The sequence below is a fragment of the Idiotropiscis lumnitzeri genome, chromosome 2 (assembly GCF_059441095.1).
Source record: "Idiotropiscis lumnitzeri isolate Australia: NSW breed Sydney's pygmy pipehorse chromosome 2, RoL_Ilum_1.0, whole genome shotgun sequence".
Lineage (NCBI taxonomy): Eukaryota > Metazoa > Chordata > Actinopteri > Syngnathiformes > Syngnathidae > Idiotropiscis > Idiotropiscis lumnitzeri.
The window spans coordinates 8,759,940-8,781,931 of NC_142392.1; the positions used below are offsets into that span (position 1 = coordinate 8,759,940).

The 21,992-nt window shown below is 44.2% G+C and overlaps 1 protein-coding gene and 1 pseudogene across 1 annotated transcript in view; both read right to left on the reverse strand.

Moving 5' to 3' along the window:
- The window catches only part of LOC148341609 (uncharacterized), a 137,701-nt gene that overhangs the window by 12,775 nt on the left and 102,934 nt on the right, over window positions 1-21,992 (reverse strand). The window lies entirely within an intron of this gene.
- On the reverse strand, window positions 708-21,902 carry LOC148341611 (uncharacterized; annotated as a pseudogene).

The following is a 21,992-nucleotide window of genomic DNA, read 5'->3' on the forward strand; positions in this document are numbered from 1 at the left end:
CTCTCCGCAAATTAACCAATATCTTGGTTAAAACGACCAATTTGTATCGGTTGGCCCTTTCACCAATAAAGATTGGTTGAAATCACAACCCTTCAACATTCTAGATTGGATGTTTTAACCATATCACAAATTATTGGTTAAATTTAACCAATCTGTTTATGGTGTACCTCAATAATATCACAGTTTGAAGTCAGTCGATTTTTTTTTATGGAAAAAAAAAGCAAAAACTTCATGTTGGTTTGAGTGCCCTTTGCACTGCAAAAAAACCCTCATGATATGTGGTTGCACATTCTTAAAACTGCTGCCCCCCCCCCCAAAAAAAAAAAAAACACAACCTCGATCAAAAATATAAACTGACCCACTCTGACCCATCTTTCTTGAACAACCCAAAGTTGAGTCAAATTGACGCAAGCGGTCGGTGTCCGTGTTGTTGAGTGTTATTGTATGACTGCTTGTTACTGTAATGTGCTTATTTGCCACAAGGGGTGCTGTCGCTAACAGACGATGCCATGTTAGGCAGGTGTTCAAGCCTTATTTCTCTCTCTCTGCTTTTGGCTCTGGAGAAGAGCAGTTCGTGTGTGTTGCTGAAATAAACTACGCCAGTTGGCTAAAGAGAGAAGTTGTCTACATATCAGAATTATTCTTCTGCTGCGACTGGGCGTCAAGGTATAATCCTATGATGCCACATGACCATGGATTTTATCAGGTTATGGGCCCAGAGTCGCGAGAATAGATTCTGAATGCAGTAACGAAGTGCACGTTAGCACGGTGAAGCAACGGTAGCGAGTTAGCTGCAAGGTATAGCTAGTTTAGCGGCGGGAGTACCGCGGGAAGCTAAAGCTAGGCTAACGGACAGTAAAGCGGAGCTACGAACACACAGCCATGGCGAACAGAAGCAAAAGCAAGTGGCCCACCTTCGATGGGAGAGCAGATGAGTACGAGCTCTGGGAAGAGAGGATGTTGTGCTGTATGCACGGAGTGGGTTTGAAAGAGACGATTTTGAAAGAGCCGACCGGCCCACTGACAGAGGAAGCCAGGGCCCAGGACGACAAGCTGAATGCCGACGCATATTGTGCGCTGGCACCACTCCTGGACAACACAAGTTTAGGACTCATATTCAGAGACACAAAAGACAAGGGCCGGGAAAGTCTCAGAGTGTTGCGAGAACACTATATCGGCAAAGGTAGGCCCCGCATCGTCTCCCTATACATTACGATGACGGCGCTGAAGAAAGCGGACACAGAGACTGTGACTGAATATATCATCAGAGCTGAACAGATTATCACGGCGCTGAGACGCGCGGGTGAAGCGCCGAGCGAAGGGTTGATGATGGCAATGATTATGAGAGGGCTACCGGAAAAATATAAGCCGTTCACGTTAATGGTGACGCACGGCTCAACGGACGTTTCGCTGGGGGAGTTCAAGGCCAAATTACGGAACTTCGAGGCAGCGGAAGACACAGGATCGCTCGCCGAGGAGGCGGGAGAGAGAGTGATGAAAGCACGGGCGGCGCAAAAGAAGAAAAGCGGACAGCCGACGGGGCTGGCGTGTTGGCGATGCGGCGAAAGGGGTCACCGTAAAGATGACTGCTCAAAGACTGTTTGGTGTAGTTTCTGTAAACACACGGGACACGCGGACAAAGCATGCCGGAAGAAGCGCGGACAGAGCGCCCGGTACGCACGCGTCCAAGATGGCGGAGAAGATGACGGCGGTGGCAGCCATGAAATGCAACATGATGACGCCAGCAGAGCAACTGGAGGTGAGGATTACTCCTTCAGGATGGAGACTGAGGATACCAGCTGGACAACACAGCAATTACAACGAACGGTACTGATTGTGGACACAGGTGCATCGTCCCACATTATGAATGACAAAAGAAGGTTTAAGAACTTTGTGAGTGATTTCAGGCCGGAGAAACACAGCATGGAACTAGCAGATGGAAAACGTGTTTTTGGGCTGGCACGAGGCAAGGGAGATGCACAGGTATGTTTAATCGACAGTAAGGGGCGTCGGTGTAAAGTCGCGTTAAAGAACGCCCTATACATCCCATCCTTCCCTCAAGAACTGTTTTCTGTGAAGTCAGCTACGGCTAACGGTGTCGAAGTGTTCTTCAAGGAAGGTGAAGACGTTCTTACGGCACCTGATGGGACAACATTTCCGGTTCCGGCGCCGCGCGAGTGGCTGCCTGTTTACAGCAGCGTGGCTCACTATTGAGCCTTTTTCGTGTGTTTTTTCCCTTTACCCTTTTTATTTTATTTTTACCTCACCTCAGCAATGGACATCCAACTTGCGGTGGTTTTACTACTGTTGGGGGCTGTTTTTTGCGCGATCGTGTCCGGAGACGAAACTCGGAGCTACGGATCGATCGTGTACACAAGAGATCAGCTGTTAGCACTCCGTGCTAACCCCGCGTGTGCTCCCGGAGCGAGACCCGATATTCCCCGCGAGCTGAGGAGGAAGAGACGGGGATGTCGTGCGGGGGCTAAACGCCAGGCAAGGAGGAGACGATATCACCCCGTCCTCCCGTCCGTTATTATGGGGAATGTTCGATCCCTCCCCAACAAAATGGACGAGCTAACAGCGCTAACCCGGCACGAGAGGATTGTCCGGGAGGCTAGCTTGCTGGTGTTCACGGAGTCGTGGCTAACAGAGCTAACGCCGGACGCCGTCGTGGAATTGGACGGCTTCCAAATCCTACGTGCGGACAGGACACTGGAGAGCGGTAAGAGAAAAGGGGGAGGGCTGGCTGTGTTTGTTAATGATAGATGGTGTAACCCTGGGCATATAACTGTTAAGGATCAACTTTGCAGTCGGGACATTGAGATGATAGCTGTTAGCATGCGTCCGGTCTATTTACCGCGAGAGTTCAGTCATGTGATCGCGGTGGCGGCGTACGTGCCTCCCTCTGCTAACGGTGAGACAGCCTGTGATGTACTGAATGCAGCTGTGAGCAGGCTACAAACACAGCACCCAAATGCCTTGTTCCTTATCTCTGGTGACTTCAATCATGCTTCTCCTTCCTCCTCTCTGCCTTCATTCACACAATATGTAACATGCCAAACCAGAGACAATAAAATATTGGACCTCTTCTATGCCAACACCAAGGAGGCGTACACGTCACTGCCCCTCCCCCCGCTGGGCAAAGCTGACCACAACTTGGTTGCTCTCCTGCCTGTGTACAAACCTCTCGTCCGCAGGCAGCCAGCTGTGACACGCACAGCTCAGCGATGGTCCGGAGAAGCCGAGGAGGCCTTGAAGGACTGTTTCAACACAACTGTGTGGGAGGTATTCAGCGAAGCTCACGGTGAGGACATTAATGGTCTAACAGACACAGTTACAGACTATATTAACTTCTGCATGGAGAACACCATTCCCACCAGGACTGTAAGATGTTTCTCCAACAACAAACCCTGGATCACACCGGACATTAAAGCTCTCCTGAAGGAGAAAAAGAGGGCTTTTGTTTCAGGCGACAAGGACGAGCTGAAGAGAGTGCAGCGTCAGCTGAGAAGGAGGATCCGAGAGGGGAAAAAGTCCTACAGGATGCGGATGGAAGAACAACTGCAGCGGAACAATGCCAGGGATGTCTGGAGGGGCCTGAAGACCATCTCAGGCCACGGACAAGCAGGTAAGACCCAGAAGGGGGGGGGGCTTCAGTGGGCAAATGAGTTGAACCTATTTTTCAATAGGTTTGATCAAATGTCTGACCCCGCTCAGGCTTCCCTGATGCAGCCCCCACCCACCCCTCCTGCCACTGCGAACAAGACCCTCTCTCCCCCTCTCTCGCCCCTCTCTCTCTCCACAGGCTCCAGTTCCCAGCCACATCAGACAACCACCACTTCCTCCTGCTCAGCCTTGTTCCTCACAACATCTCAGGTGAAGAACCAGCTGAGGAAGATGAAGGCGAGGAAGGCGGCAGGCCCAGATGGGATCAGCTCCCAGCTCCTCAAATCCTGCGCAGACCAGCTGTGTGGAATCGTCCAGCACATGTTCAACCTGAGCTTGAAGCTGGGCAGAGTCCCCCAGCTGTGGAAAACATCCTGCCTGGTTCCGGTTCCAAAGACACCCCATCCGAAGGAGCTCAACAACTTCAGACCAGTGGCGCTGACGTCTCATCTGATGAAGACCCTGGAGAGACTGGTCCTCGTCCATCTGCGCCCCCTGGTCAGCTCCTCAATGGACCCACTCCAGTTTGCATGCCAGCCTGGCATCAGTGTGGATGATGCCATCATCTACCTGCTCCACACTTCACTCTCCCACCTGGAGAAGGCGGGGGGCACGGTGAGGATCATGTTCTTTGACTTCTCAAGTGCTTTCAACACCATCCAGCCCGCCTTATTGGGAGACAAGCTGGAGCAGGCGGGAGTGGCCCACCACCTCATCACATGGATTCACAACTACCTCACAAACCGGCCACAGTACGTGAGAACACCGGACTGTGTGTCTGACGTGCTCCTCTGCAGCACGGGAGCGCCGCAGGGAACTGTGCTGGCTCCCTTCCTGTTCACCCTCTACACCTCGGACTACAAATACAATTCCACAACCTGATGACTCTGCGATTGTCGGCCTCATCACTGACGATGACGATCGGGAGTACAGAGGGGTTACGCAGGGGTTCGTGGACTGGTGTCAGCAGAACCGCCTCCAAATCAACGCTGGGAAATCCAAAGAGCTGGTGGTGGATTTCCGCAAGCGTCGGCACTCTCCACCTGCACCAGTGAATATCCAGGGAACAGACGTTGAGAGGGTCTCAACTTACAAGTACCTGGGTGTTCATCTGAACAATAAACTGGACTGGAGCGACAACACAGACGCTCTCTATAGGAAGGGTCAGAGCAGACTCTTCCTACTCAGGCGGCTGAGGTCCTTTGGCGTTCGGGGAACACTCCTCAGGAACTTCTATGACTCGGTGGTTTCATCAGTCATCTTCTATGGAGTGGTCTCCTGGGCAGGAGGCATCTCGGGCCGAGACAAAAAGAGACTGGACAAACTGGTGAGGAGGGCCAGCTCTGTCCTGGGCTGCTCCCTGGACTCTGTGGACTCAGTGGGGGGCAGGAGGATGACGGCAAAACTGTCATCAATGCTGGACAAACCAGCCCACCCATTCAATGACACTCTGAGAACACTTTACAGCTCCTTCAGTGACAGACTTTTACACCCTCGCTGTACCAAAGAGAGATTTCGCCGCTCCTTCCTGCCAACTGCTGTCAGACTTTTTAACAAGAACATTGGGTCAGGCCTACAAACGGGAGGGCATTAGTGCAATTGTGCAGTCCTAGGATGCAATATTAACTACTACTGTACTTTCAGCCAAGGGTGTACTTAAATATTGACCAATGATGTATTTTGTTTACCATTACAGTATTCTTATTACAATACTTCTATCACTGTAGTATTTCTACCACTGCAGGATGTTCACTACTACAGTACTTTTATCATTGCAGTACTTTTATCATTGCAGTATTTTTCTATCATTGCGGTACTTTTACTATTACAGTACTTTTACCATTGCAGTACTTTTACCATTGCAGTACTTTCATCATTGCAGTATTTTTCTATCGTTGCAGTACTTTTACTATTACAGTACTTTTACCATTGCAGTATTTTCTATCATGCAGTACTTTTCTATCATTTCAGTACTCTTACCATTACAGTACTTTTATCATTGCAATATTTTTATGATTGCAGTATTTTCAATCATTCAGTAGTTTTTATCATTACAGCGTTTCCCCCTCCGTATAATGGACAAACATTAGGAGTGTTTCCTTACACTTAGATACGTTTATACTGTGTATATTTGCATGCTTTTTCTGAATGTCTGCTGCTAATGTTATACATTAACGGCTACATTACGCCGCCGACTCTGTGTGATCTATATCTTTGCTGCTGTAACACCTCAAATTTCCCCATTGTGGGACTAATAAAGGACATCTTATCTTATCTTATCTTATTTGACATTTATGTGCATAACCGAATGTACTACTTGAAAACAGCGTGTGATGAAAACGATGTGTGTAAAGTCAGCCATGATATTCAAACATGGCATGAGATAATGGGGCACTGCAACTATGAGGATATATTGAAATTGCAAAATGTAACAGTTGGCATGCACATTAGTGGTGCGAAACACAAGCCTGATAAAGAATGTGATGTATGCATAAAAGGGAAGTTCACCCAAACGAGAAACCGAACTCCAACTGACAAGGTAAAGACACCGCTAGAACTGGTGAACACAGATTTAGCTGGTCCTATTAGCAACTAATCCATTGATGGTTTTAAGTATGTGCAATCTTTTACAGATGTGTATACAGGGGCTGTATTTGTTTATTTTTTGAAAGCAAAGAGTGATGCTCTTCAAGCTACAGAGAAGTTCTTATCTGATGTAGCACCTTACGGCACTGTGAAGTGCACACGGTCAGACAATGGAACAGAGTTCACAAACGGAGACTTTAAGACACTGCTACGAAAGAACAAGATTAGACATGAAACCTCCTGCCCTTATTCCCCACACCAGAATGGCGTAGCAGAGAGGGAATGGCGTACTCTCTTTGAGATGGCCAGATGTAACAAAGAGCCTCTGGCACTATGCTGTTCAGGAGGCAGCATATACAAGAAATAGGTGTTTTAATAAGCATACTGGCACCACACCATACACAGCACTGACAGGGAAAATGTGTAACTTATCTAGGATGCACAAATTCGGGTCAATATGCTATGCCTATCAACAAGACAGGGGTAAACTAGACTCTAGATGCGAAAAAGGACATTTTGTGGGGCACGACAAAGGCAGTCCAGCCTTTCTAGTTTATTATCCCAGCGACAGAAAAGTACAAAAGCATAGACTGGTAAGGTTTGTCACCAGGACAACATGTGAAGACGAAACGCAGACTTATGAGTTAGAACTGGAACCTAGAGTGAGTTGTGAAGTCAAAGACACCACACAATCAAGTGTGAGCACAGACATAAAAACTGGTGGTTCAAAACTACCGAAGGACGATGATGACAAGCACCCTAAAGGGACACCACAGGTCCCAAGCAGTGGGAGATATCCTACTCGAGAGCATAGACCACCGGGTTATCTAAAAGATTATAGTCAAGACAGCAGTGAGGAGGAGGACAGTACACTTGTGAGTATAGACTACTGCTACAGAGTAATGTGTAATATTCCCCAAAACTTTAAAGAGGCCATGACATCAACTGAGTCAGAAAGATGGAAGAAAGCAATGGATGAGGAGATGAAGTCCTTAGAGGACATTCAAACTTTTACTTTGACTAAATTGCCAGAAGGCCGGGAGACAGTGGGAGGAAAGTGGGTCTATTTAATCAAGGAAAACAGTGATGGACGTGAGATGTACAAGGCCAGGTTTGTGGCTAAGGGATATAGCCAGAGAGCAGGAATAGACTATGGTGAAACATTCTCACCGACAGCGAATCTGACTAGTGTACGGGTAGTAATGCAAAAGGCTGCCCAGGATGACTTAATCTTACACCAAATGGACGTAAAAACAGCATATTTGCACGCACCCATTGATAGAGAAATATACATGGAACAACCTGAGGGTTATGAGAAAGGAAGAGATGGGCTAGTGTGTAAGCTGGAGAAGTCCATTTACGGCCTAAAGCAATCTGGACGTAATTGGAATTTATTACTTCACAAATACTTAATCGGGAACAAATTTATCCAGAACCCAGCAGACCACTGTGTATACACGAAAGAGTCTAAAGTAGAAGGGAAAGTGATAATTGTTATCTGGGCGGATGACCTTATCATTGCAGCCAATAACACTAGTGGATTAGAACAAGTGAAGAGCATGCTCTCCATCAAGTTTAAAATGAAGGATCTAGGCAGATTAAAACATTTCCTTGGCATGGTCTTCAGCCAGTCGGAAGGCTGTGTATATATGTCACAAACAAAGTATGTGGAAAAGATCCTTACCCGATTTGACATGCAAATGTGTAGAACAAGGGAAACACCCTGCGAACAAAAACTAGACTACACTGAAGATGCGCCTAGAATGACTGACGTGAAAATGTACAGAGAAGCGGTTGGCAGTCTCATATATTTGGCCACCTGCACACGCCCTGATTTATGTTTTGTGGTGAGCCGACTATCGCAGCATTTTTCTGAACCCACAGATAAGAACTGGATCACGGTCAAACATGTCTTGCGTTATCTCAGAGGTACAACCGACAGACAGCTCTGTTTTAGAAAGAGCAGCGAAGGTCTTGGTATTCGAGCTTACAGTGATGCAGATTGGGCGTCGGACGCCACTGACAGACGCAGTACCACAGGGTATTGTGTGAGCATGTGTAAAGACAGTGCACTGGTCTCCTGGAGGACCAAGAAACAACAAACAGTAGCACTATCTACCTGTGAGGCAGAATACATGGCTTTAGCCCTAACAATACAGGAGTGTATTTATTTGGAACAACTGTTAAAAGGTATTGATGACTATGTGTACACGAAAACTATCATTCATGAGGACAATCAAGGGGCTATCGCACTTGCGAGGAACCCTGTGTACAGGCAGAGGTGTAAACATGTGGACATCAAATATCATTTTATTAGATCCATTATAAAAGACGAGAAGATGATACTTGTTTACTGTCCCACAAATGACATGGCAGCAGATGTTATGACCAAGCCTGTTACCAAATCTAAATTGAAGAAATTTACAGGGGTCCTGTTTGGCATGTAAATATTTGACATTCAAATGTCATGTTATTTGTTTTTTTTTTGCCTTTGTGAAAGTTGTACAGTATACAAGACATTCATAAGTGGGAGTGTTGAGTGTTATTGTATGACTGCTTGTTACTGTAATGTGCTTATTTGCCACAAGGGGTGCTGTCGCTAACAGACGATGCCATGTTAGGCAGGTGTTCAAGCCTTATTTCTCTCTCTCTGCTTTTGGCTCTGGAGAAGAGCAGTTCGTGTGTGTTGCTGAAATAAACTACGCCAGTTGGCTAACGAGAGAAGTTGTCTACATATCAGAATTATTCTTCTGCTGCGACTGGGCATCAAGGTATAATCCTATGATGCCACATGACCATGGATTTTATCAGGTGACAATGTCTTTGGATTTGGTTTTGTTCAGACAGGCAATCTCAACAAACCTGGAAAAATAATCCACAGCGATTAGGTAAATTTTCCCTCCTAGCTCGAACAAATCTGTACCCACTCTTTGCCATGGGCGTTTGGGGTATTCAGTTGGCATCAGTGGCTCATGAGGGTTTTCTCTTCCCTATATACATGTTCTGCACTTCAATACCATCTCACTTATTTGTTGACTGCGAGAGGCAATGATGAGAGGTTTAGTAGATTATTCTCGCTAAATAAGTGGCTGGCTAGTTTTTGTAGTGAGCAGGGACTGCAGTTTATAGATAACTGGCCTTCTTTCTGGGGCCGACCCGACCTGCTGAGGATGGACGGCCTTCACCCTAACTGGGAAGGCGCCATCAATCTTTCTAGAAACATAGATTATTGTTTGAGCCTTCCATGACTATCCATATTAGAGCAGGTCGGGCTGCAGGCGAATAGTGAGCCTGTAAGGAAGGGTATGGAGTCTGTAAGGCTAGAGCTAACTAGCGCTATGCTAGACTTAGACAACACACATAGCTTTTCTTCTAGATTTGAGCGCTACACACCATACGCTGTTACATCTCATACTGATATAATTTCTACTGAGGTGGCAATACATGATGGGTTTAAGCATTCCTCCTCGGTCGGTTTTATTGACGACGAGCCGTTCTCTCAAAATAATAGCACTCGAAAGCTGGTAAATAACTATCGGATTCCGACCGTCAGAATTTCTCGCCGCGTTTATAGTCGCTCGAGGTACAATCCGGGACCTAAGCAAGGCAATCTCCTTAATATTATGACCAGGAGTCCTGTTGCGCGGAATAACTTAGATAGACCTATTTTACTGAAACTCGGTTTTTTAAATATTAGATCGCTTTCATCGAAAGCCTTGTTAGTTAATGGCCTTATTAGAGACCATAATCTTAACATGATTGGTCTTTGCGAGACCTGGTTAAAACCGAATCAGTTTTTACCGCTAAATGAGGCTTCGCCTCCAAACTTCGTGAGCTCGCATGTTGCGCGCCCTCAAAAGAAAGGCGGGGGTGTAGCCCTCATTTCCGAATCTAATCTAAAACTTAGTCCTCGTCCTAGCAATTCCTTTAAAACATTTGAAGTTCTCATTATGCGATCCTCAGCCGAGCTGCCGTTTTATCTTGCCGTTCTTTATTGTCCACCTGGCTCTTACTCCGGCTTTTTAGATGAATTTTCTGAATTCGCAGCTGATTTAGTAACTCATGCGGATAATATACTTATCATGGGCGACTTCAACATTCATATGAATCTCCCGTCGGAACCACTTACCGTAGCGTTTCGGACAATCATTGATATGTTTGGTTTCACGCAAATAATAGATGAAGCAACGCATATAAATGGCAATACGCTAGATTTGGTATTAACCCGAGGCTTAGCATCTTCAAAAATAATTGTATTACCATATACCAGTGCTATATCTGACCATTACTTTATCAAATTTGAAGTCTTGGCTCATTGTCATCGTTCTGACCATAATCAAAATTATAGCAGCCGCAACATTAGCTCCTCAACCATCGTTGCGTTCTCTGAGCTACTCCCTTTAGCAACTGCTCCGTTTCCTAATTATATTGGTACGAATGATGATCTCACAAATAACTTTAATGTCGCTTTGTTAAATGCGATTGACTCCGTCGCACCTTTAAAAACTAAAACTCGTCCAAAGAGGCTTACTCCGTGGTTTACAGAGGAAACGCGCGTACTGAAACGATCTTGTAGGAAGCTTGAGCGCAAATGGCGTGCGACCAAACTTTGAGGTCTTCCGTCAGGCATGGTGCGATAGTTTACTAATATACAAAGAAGCGCTTAATTTAGCCAAAACTAATTATTATTCTAGATTAATTGTCTTACATAAAAACAACCCTAAATATTTATTTGATACCGTAGCAATGCTAACGCAACAGCGACCAACCTCGGATAGCTCTTCCTATTCAGCTCACGATTTTATGCGATAACCTTATGTCAATTTAAAAAAAATATCTCTTGAGAGCCTAACAAAATTGGTTAGTGCAGCAAAACCGACAACTTGTGTGCTCGATCCGCTTCCTGGCAAACTAATTAAAGAACTGTTTACGACCCTAGGACCGTCTGTTTTAAATATAATAAATCTATCGCTTACCACGGGTGTAGTACCAGCAGCTTTTAGGACCGCCGTTATCCGACCGCTATTGAAGCAACCAAACCTCGACCCAGAGAGTCTCATCAACTATAGGCCGGTTTCAAATCTTCCGTTTATTGCAAAAATTCTTGAAAAAGTCGTAGCGCAACAACTTAATGAATATATGACTGCTAATAATCAATTTGAACCTTTCCAATCGGATTTTAGAGCCGACCACTCTACTGAGACGGCCCTTGCTAAAGTTACTAATGATCTTCTCATAGCTATGGACGCCGACACCTCATCAATATTACTCTTACTCGATCTTAGTGCCGCTTTTGATACCGTTGATCATAACATATTATTAAAACGCCTTGAAACGTGTGTTGGCATTTCAGGTTCAGCGCTTTCTTGGTTTAATTCGTATCTGTCGGAGAGGACGCACCGTGTAATTCATGGCAATACGACTTCGGATCTTTGTAAGATCATATGTGGAGTTCCGCAGGGATCGGTACTTGGACCTCTATTGTTTAGCATCTATATGCTACCGCTTGGTGATATTATACGGAAATATAACATTAGATTTCACTGTTATGCTGATGATACGCAATTATACATGCCGTTGGATATAACGAATCCGCGCGACTGCTATAAATTAGAGGCGTGCCTTGCCGAAATTAAACAATGGATGTCTTTCAATTTTTTGCGTCTTAACTCAGATAAAACCGAGATGCTCATCATTGGACCAGCGCGTCATCGGTACCTTTTCAAAGACACCACTCTGAATATCGATAAATGTAATATTATCCAAAAGGATTCAACAAAAAATCTCGGTGTTATATTTGACGCAACTATGTCGTTTCAAATGCACATAAAAAATATAACTCGAACTGTGTTTTTTCATCTGCGTAACATTGCTAAAATTCGCCCAATTCTATCAATGTGTGACGCGGAAATCTTAATCCATGCGTTTGTTACGTCTCGCCTCGACTATTGTAACGCTTTGCTCTCGGGTCTCCCCATGTCGAGTATTAAAAGTCTGCAGTTAGTTCAAAATGCAGCAGCTAGACTCTTAACTAAGACGAGAAAGTTTGATCATATTACCCCGATATTAGCCAATTTGCATTGGCTTCCGGTCCACTTGAGATGTGATTTTAAAGTTCTGCTACTTACTTTTAAAATATTGCACGGCTTAGCACCTTCCTATCTCGTTGACCTCGCGGTACCATATGTTCCGTCCCGAAACCTTCGCTCACAAAATGTTGGTCTTTTAGTGATCCCGCGAGCCAAAAAGAAGTCCGCAGGTTCTAGAGCGTTCTCTATTCGGGCACCAATGCTTTGGAATGCACTTCCCTCAGATATTAGAGGCGCCACCTCAGTAGAAATGTTCAAAACACTATTAAAGACGCATTTATACTCTTGTGCATTTAGCTGAAATATTTGTTGGCCTGTTTACTGCCGCTTTTTTTTTTTCCTCTCTTTTGTTTTCTTTTCTGCCCCCTTTTCCCCCGGCTGGGGGATTAGGTGACGGTGAGCCACTAGGAAGTTTAAGGCATTGACCAACTGGGCATGCACCTGTTCCAGTGATGTCGTCTTCCTGCAGCGCGACATTTGATCAATTTATTTGTATACTAATCTAATTTAATTATTTGTTGGCCTGTTTACTGCCGCTTCTTCTCTTTTCTGCCCCCTCCTTCCCCTGCTTGGGAATTAGGTGATGGGGACATGCTTTGAAGATTACGGCACTGACGAACCGGGAAGGGACCTGCTCTGCCGAAGTCGTCTTCATGCAGCGCCTTTTCTGATTTCCTTATATTTCAGCACTTCATTGAACTACTTGTTGGCCTGTTTGCTATTTCTGTTCTTTCTTTTCTGTTCCCAATTCCCCGAATTAGGTGATGGCGATTCACTTGGAAGTGGCTGTACTGAATTTACACCAACTGACCGGTACAAGATCGAAGGCTCATCTTCGGATATGCTGCCATGGATATTACGGCCCTGGATAAGGACCCACTCCACTGAAGTCATCTTCCTGCAGCACTTCATTCAATTGACTCTTATATTATCTCATCTATTATTGCATAGCATCATTGTATGTGTCAAATGTTGCCCAGTTGGCATCCATTGCAGCCTGGTCATCCTGGAAGGGGGATTCCCCCATCTGTGGTCCCTTCTCAAGGTTTCTCACTTTTCCCCTAATGAGGTTTTGTGAGTTTTTCCTTGCCCTCCTGGGGGTTAAGATCAGTGGATGTCGATTGTGGCTATGTAAAGCCCTTTGAGACTGTCTGTGATTAAGGGCTATACAAATAAAATTGACTTGACTTGACGTGAAATAACATGGGTTGAAAAGAGCAGGCGTTGTTTTTACCTTTGAATAATATGTTTATTCGGTGGATATAGGTCATCCATATTTTAATATCTGAAGTATATAAAGCATCCAATGAAATGTTCTATTTAAATAAATAAAACCAAATGAAATAAGTGAAATAACATGGGTTGAAAAGAGCAGGCGTTGTTTTTACCTTTGAATAAGATGTTTATTCGGTGGATATAGGTCATCCATATTTTAATATCTGAAGTATATAAAGCATCCAATGAAATGAGCTATATCTAATTAAATAATGTAGATGTATAAAATTAAATTAAACGAGTGAAATAATATGAGTTGAGAAGAGCAGGCGTTGTTATTACCTTTGAATAATATGTTTATTCGGTTGATATTTGCCCTTTTTGCAAACATGTCTGGACATATTCCCAGCGACAAAAGTTTAAACATGGTATTGTGCAGGCTTGGGGGGTTGTCCGGGCAAGACGCCGGCCATAGACACCCTCCAAGCCTGCAGCAGCCTCAAGGTGTTTCAAAAGATAGTGAGTGGCAGGCAACTGTCGACATCCGGTCGTCAGACCCCTTGCCTTTTTGTAAAATCTGCCTAGTCATGTTTGCATGTCTGGACATGTATTTGTTGGCTACATTTGGACAGTCAAACGCCGTCATTTATCCCGCCCCGGGCGAGAAAAATGAAGGGCGATGTCTCCACCCCTCCCGCCCGTCGCACCCTCCTATTTCCCTGTACGTCACATTCCGGCAGCCCCCATGTTTGTAGTCCTTTTTTGTAGTCCATACGCTGAGTAAAATAGCAACCAGCCTGGTTAAGAAATAGAATACAGCTAGGTTAAGAATATAGCACACAGCTAGGCAACCCTCATGTTTGTAGTTTATACAGGTAAGCAAAGAAATATTATATATATATATATATATATATATATATATATATATATAATAAATAGCATGCTGCTAAGAAACAGCGTACAGCTAAGAAATAGTATGTAGTTAGGTTAAGAAACAATATACATTTAGGTTAAGAAAATAGAATACAGCTAAGAAACAACATGCGTTTAGGTTAAGAAATAGCAGCTAAGCTAAGATATCATTAAGGTTGTTTTACCAATTATTTTACCTTTCAAGGAGGAACATCATCTTGTCTGTAGACATCCCCAAGTCATCTTTGCAACAAGCTTTGACATGTTTTCACGTATTTCTTATCTATAGTTGGACAGACAGACGACCACCAAGTTGTGGTCGTGTTTGTAAGCATAAACAACACCGCCCGCCCCCCAGAATCACGCTTCTGTCAAAAATAAGCACATCCCCTACTATCATATCCCGACCCCAGTCTCAATACAGCCAAAGCCCAAGTCACGCTCTGCACAGACAAACCAATTTTTCCGGCTGAAGAGCCAGACCGACTCTAAAAATGAAGACGCTCAGAACAAGACGCCGCATGGTCATGGACATCACACCGAGAAGGGTGACAACCATCGTTGCACCTGACATGGAACAGGTTGACGCCTGTACAAATGTAGACCAGGATGGAACCCCTACAAAAACAGACGAGGACCAGGCAGGACCATCATACTCTTTATGGGTGGGCGGTACGGGAATCTTACCAACCCCTGTTGTAGCCTCGTACAACACTGGCGAGCCATCATATTCAGGGTGGAGCCGTCCCGTTTCAACGACACCGCCGTCGACACCTCCGATGACCCCCACCTCGTCGGCAGAATCTTCACAAAACGAGAAGGTACAACAGCCCAGTTGGTCCGACCAGGCTGAATCTCCACAAATCACGGAGGTACGAGTACCTAGTTGGTCCGAACAAGAGTTCTCAAACCGTTCGCTTGAACCCTCTAAGGTTCAGACCGTCAACGACCCTGACCCCGGACCTGCACCTATTTCCAAGGATGATGTACAACATATGTCATGGGTTGATCCTCCTAAGGGATGGGTTGATATGGATGTCGTAATAGTTGTTAAAGCGGCGATTCTTTACATGGTCAGACGCTTTGTGATAAAGTATCACAAAAAACGGGGTTGTTTGCATAGCTATAGATACCTATGCAATAATTATTATCTAAGACTGCAATATGAGCGCATCATGCCGATCCTTTGCGATAAAAAGTTTTTACCCTGTATTCACTACTTGTTGTATTTGTGTTCTGTAAAAACGGATAAAGAAACAGTCAAGCGAGTTGTAGAGATCTTAATGGTGGACTTAGCACTCGTAAAGGACTTACCGGACCGCCTTAAAGTGGATGAGAGCGTATGTTTTATGATATATCGTGATCAACTTGATATTTTCGAAGAATATCTTATAGAAAATATTAACTTTGACTAAAAATGGGTAATGTGTTGAGAAAATTATCGCTTTTTGGCTATAGAAGCTACTTTGAGTCGCTCGGGTTCGATCGACACGTTTCAAAATATTTTGGAAAATGAGATAAGTGACTTAGCATACTCACGTTGTTTAACGATGTGATAAGATACCGTCTCCGTCATCAACAACCTGTGGATCTCGCGCACGAATTGAAGATGTTTGAAGACCTGTTAGAATCAAAAGTTAATCCATCTGTTTTAACCCTGACCTATAGACTTTTTACGTCTTAGAGAATCCTTATCATGTGTAACCAGACTGAACCTTGTCATATTTTTGATTTTTCTTTCAATAAAAAATGGATGTTTTAAAAAAAGAGGGTTTTGCGTCTGTGTGTTTAGACAAATAACAATGTGACGTTTGTCACTAAATCATAAACCGTCATGAGCGTTAAGCGTTGGTTGAAAAAATTGTACTACGATCCCATTCAACCAGCCAGTTTTGGAGGTGCAGATCGCCTTCATTTAGCTGCGAGGGAGAAAATGGGTCAAAAAGTGACGCGTCATAAAATCAAGGAATTTTTTTATCATCGCAAGATGCATACACCTACGAAAATAGGAGCACAGAAAGGTTTAAAGGGAAGTCTCTGCTTTGAAGCTTGCCCCACAGAGTAATAAAATTGCACTTGGTAACAAATAAATTACCGCAAAAGTCGGCCAGCCAGGATGAAATAGTTAAAGACAGAGAGTTTCCAGAGTTAACAAGTATCATTAAGCGTTCACTGTATCGCGTACCATCGCTATTTAGAATTTATTGTCATCGTGCCCGCAGGTGGTCAAAAGTAAAGACGGCTGCCGCCAGCACAAACGACCCCAAAACCTTAAAATAATATTGAAGAGAGATAGAAAAAAAATCTGCCAATATGGAAATCCACTGGTGCCCGACTACGAAAATCCACTGGTGCCCGACTACGAGTCCATCATAAAACAGAAGCATTGTTCGGTAAATAAATTAAGGTTGAATGATTTAGAATGATAACATAAATTAAGCTGCTTTATATTTTGATGTAAAATCTTAAGAGCTCCTTTCAGAGCGCATTCTCGTATTTAGTACGAGGTATTGTGTACATTATTTAAGAAATGAGACATTAAGTGATAAAGACTGCGTAAACATCATTTAAGAAATAATAAAAGCCTTGTTCTTCTGAACTGTCAGTAAAACACCGGACTTAATAGCTCTCGGGTGGTGCTTTATGTTTAGTGGAAAACACCAAAATTTGTTTAATACCATTTATGCTTGCATACTCTTACGCTGATATATTGTGTTTTCAGTAAGTCGATGTCAGATACACTGAATGGAATGGTGTTTATCTACTTCTTTGAAAAGGTAAATATTTTACGAATCCGATAAGAAATGTAGCAATTTTTGTAATGTTAGCAAAGTCGAGTAAGTTTTGCTGCAGATATGACTTGACACCGATTTGACAGTCTTTTTCATCCTTAATTTACTTTTCTTTTTTTTAAATCTGACTTGATGATTTATTATCCTGACAAAATTCTGACTAATAGCTACTATTAACATCTTTGGCAGCGAGACTTCAGCAAACTATTAAAACAATAATAATAATAAGCTTATTCTCTTCCTTTGTTTTTTGTTTCTTTTGTAGGAGACATGACTGTGATATATTAACAAAAAAGATGGCAGGAATTTGTTCATATTCATTTTTTTTGTCTTGGCGTGTTTAATTTTTTTTAAAAAGGAAAACAGGCAACATAAAAGATAGCCGCATTTTCGCAAATAAACCTCATTCTCATTTTCTGTATTTTGATTATTTGAAAAATATCTCTCGGGTTGTTGGGAGCGTGTCTTAAATTTCACAATGTATTATTTACCAGTGATGCACGATAATATTACCATTGTTTTTAACACGCTGGCCATCGATCATGTGGTATTGGCATTAATTTCACAGTTTGCGCCGTGACTTTTGACCGTAGGTCAGTCAAATGGTCCAGGCTGACTTTCTAGACACTGAGCATGAACTGTAAAATAGTCCCGCTTTTTCCATGCATTGTAAATGATTCACTTTGTGACTAGTGACATGTCAGAAAATAGTCAGAAATGTTTATCATTGTTTTCCAAAGTAAATGCCGGTGTTTGCCCGTCTTATTCTGAGTCACAAATCAGAGAAAATTAACTTTCGAGAGGCTGAAGTCAGGACTTGGGCAATTTGAATTTTAAGTAGTGTCTCTCAATGATTAACCGATTATCAAAATACTTAATATTTGATTCCAGATTAATTATAGCGGTCACTGAAGGTGTAGTGGTACACTCGACTCGACCGAGTTGTGTTTTTTACCCTTCACCTGTGCAAACCAGAACACTAAGAGCAGAGTTGTTGAACTTACATGTCCGTAGTTGAGGAACCCTTGTTTAATGGCAATTTGTTCTGCTTCCTCCCGACCTCCTGGTATGTGGACAGCTCATGTGTTGGTGTAGACCCTCTGACCCGTTGTTGGTTGCAAACTACACCAGTGTGAGCTTTCGGTTGCTCGCAGAGGGAGATGGTGGGCCCGCAGCCATGGGGTCTCCAGAAGCAGCACAGTTTACGAGTACTGCCCCTTTCCGCCAGGCTAGGACTGCCCGCGGTACTTGCCAGTGTATGGAGTGACAAAGACAGGAAAGGTCACAGCTTACCTGATGGAAAACACAGGGGGAAGGTGGAAGAATAAATACAAGAGTGCATAGTTACAAGTTTGAAAAGTAGCACGCAATAAAACGGTCGTCATCAGGCAAGAAAAGGTGCAACAATTGAATGATTAGGCTATCGTTAATGTCATGTCATTATCCTGTACAGGGTCGCGGGAGGGTGCTGGAGCCTATCCCCGCTGACTACGGGCGAAAAGCGCACAACACCCTAAGCTGGTTGCCAGCTAGTCACAGGACGGACATAGACACCGTCACTGAGTGGAAACTGAACCCACGCTGCCCACACAGCACACAACTCGGTCGAGTCTATCCATTAGTCACAAATAATTACAGTGGAACCTCGGTTCTCGAACGACTCTGAGTTCGAACAAATCGGAGTCCGAACAAAAAAATAGAGAAATTCTTGCTTCGCAGTTCGAACAAACATCAGAGTTCGAACGCCGGTATGACGCGTGAGTGCGTACGCGAGGGTGGGATGCTGAGCGGCGTACGGGTGTAGATCGCTCTCTTGCTCTCTTCGTGATCAACTGTTGTCGCGTGCGGACGTGCTGCGTTTTGCTCTCGCGTTTTATAGAGGTGTACGAAGTGTTTTAGCCCCTAATCATGCCTCCAAAGAAAGTCAGTGCAAGCAGTAAAGGAATGGTTTCGGTGTTCGAACAATTCGCTTTTTGAACAGGGTTCAGGAACGGATTATGGTCGAGAACCGAGGTTCCACTGTATATTGAAATTAGAGGACACTGCAGGGAATGTCATGGCCATCTTGACATCAATTGCGACAGAGTGCCTGAACTCGACGGTCCAATGATGCTCAACTGTTTACATCAAGAACATTGATGACTCTCATTACACTGGCAGCTCAAAGCGATTCCTGTCTGGGCAGTTGCATGTGAAGATAGCCAAGGAACTTGTTGAGGGCAGGATGGAACCACATGTATGGCGGGCACCGCAAGCAACAACACTAATGAACTTCGGAGATCCTGAGCCAAGCCACCTCCCAAATTTGGCCACCCTGCGCAAGGCAAAACAAGAGAGAAATGATTCGGCATTCGGAGATAAAAATCCAATTTTGTCATTGCAGCTGTTAAAGTACAGTACACCTCACAGTGGGAGCATCAAAGACATTGGACTTGACAAATTCTTCTGTCATTACTGGAGTCAAACACAAATGCATGTGTACAAGACATTGTCAAAAAAAACCTCATCCAACTGTATGCTTTGATGCTACTGGCTCAGTAGTTAAGAAACTGGTGAGACCGAATGGCTCGTCCGGCCACATCTTCCTTTATCAGGGTGTTCTGATGGGAAATAACAGCTGTAGTGTCCCAGTGGTGCAGATGTTATCAGAGAAGCATGATGTTAGCGCTATCACAGGGTGGCTAAAAGAATGGATACATGCAGGTGCACCGGTCCCAAAAGAAGCTGTAAGTGATTTCTCTCTCGCAATTCTTGGATCTCTGGTCAAAGCTTTTACCCCACATCCCGATTTGAAGAGCTACATTAATGAGTGCTTTAAAGTCTTACTTGGGAATCAGCATGCAAACCTGCCGCCATGCTTTGTCAGGGTAGATGTTGCACACTGCATCAAAATGATCTGCCAGTGGGACTGCCTGAAAAATAAAAGACATCGTGTTAAAGAGTTTTATGTGAGATCATTAGCACAACTACTCAAGTCACAATGTGTGGAACATTCAACAGAACTTCTACGTGCCATCACTATTGTGGCACTGAGTGAGTCCGAAGGTAATGACAGTTCTGGAACCCCTCTCCCATCAGAAAAGCGGAAGAAATATCTAAAAACACAAATTGCACAAGAAGACTGTATCAGCATGCCAGACACAGAGGTTCAGGCACAGGAACCCGTCGAGGCGCATCAACAGATCCACACTAATGCTCGACAGTGGGTGACTGAATTATGCGAGGAGAGCAGGTCACTTGCCATGGCTGAGGGAGACAGAGATAACATCCACTTCCTCCCTGAGATTATTCCCCACATCATCAGACTGGGAAGTTACTTACCACTCTGGACAGGAGTAATGAATGGTCCCTCTCTTCCGAAGCACCACCATCACTGCAAGTTCGGCAGCTGTTGAAGCAGAGTTTAAAAACATAAAAAATGGGCTTTTCAAGCATGAAAGCCTTCCCATTCGTGTCGACCGGTTTGTTGCTCGTCATCTTGCCTTCATTGACGGAAACATGCGGATTTCTGCTGCAAAACAAAAAAGAGAAAAGGCTGATGTAGGTGATGCTACGACTGTCTTAAGACCTGACGATGTCTCTACTTCCCAGAGTGGGGGAAAAAATGTAAAAAATGATGCTGACCTTGGTGATGAATCTGATGCTGCTGCAAACAATCTTCAAATTACAGAAGTTGAGAACTGGAGAGGCTTAGAAGTTCCACCCAAAAAAGGAAGATGAGTTCATATCTCTCTCCTTGTCCTGAGTGGCTGCATGTGGATTCATCCGTGGAACGTAAAAAAGTCAAGGTGCAATTGTTGAAAAATGGAAACCAACAACAGCCTCTTAAACTTTCCAAATTGAAAGTCGCTGTGCTCAACATTTGTGCATTTGATGCCGTGTTTCAGTCTTTCTTGCTCTTATGGTGACAGCTTTTCATTTGAAAAGGCTGTAAGCAGCAAGACCTGTGACAATCCATTCCTCCACTTGGTAAAAACAATCGCAACACGAGTTGTGACACAACACGTGTATTCCAAGAGGGCAGAACTCCTGAAAGAAATATTCAAGCCTGTCCACCTAACCTCTGGTGCTCTCCAAATAGATGCACAATGCCACATCTCGACAGTGATTGAGAGAGCCACGAGGAATCTTCCAAGTGTATACTTGAAAAAACAATGTTCCTCACCGTACTGCAGCCTAAGCACTCAAGTAATAAGGGAAGTTCCGCTTGTGTGTACCAACATTGCTGTCCTGCAGACCTGTGGCATGACTCATCTTCAGACTGCTGCTGAAGAAGGACTGAGCCTTCCTGACTCTACTTGCCTCCGACCAATCCAAAATGCATCTCAGTGTCCATCTACATTTAAAAAGCAAGACAACAGTACAGGAAAGGCTCTGTGTTCGGCGAATGTTTCCCACAGCTACAGTCTGGGAGAATGTTTGTGGATTGACACCGACTTTGGTACGAGTTGGACAGAAGTTGCCCTGCTTGAAATTCCCTCTAGTCTGGTGCTGCAAGAGAATATGTTTACTTTGAGAGCAGTCATAGGATTTCAAAGAGGTTTGACCCAGGATTCTCTTGGACATTATGTGGCATACTGCAGGAGGACTGCTTTTGCCTAGGAGATGTACAATGACCTGGAAAGTGGAGTGAAAGCAGCATCAGAAAGGACAAAGATCTTCCCACATGCTTTGTTCTTCACAAAGCAGTGATTGCTTAATTGTTGCAATGTAAATAGTTTGGTGTTTTGTT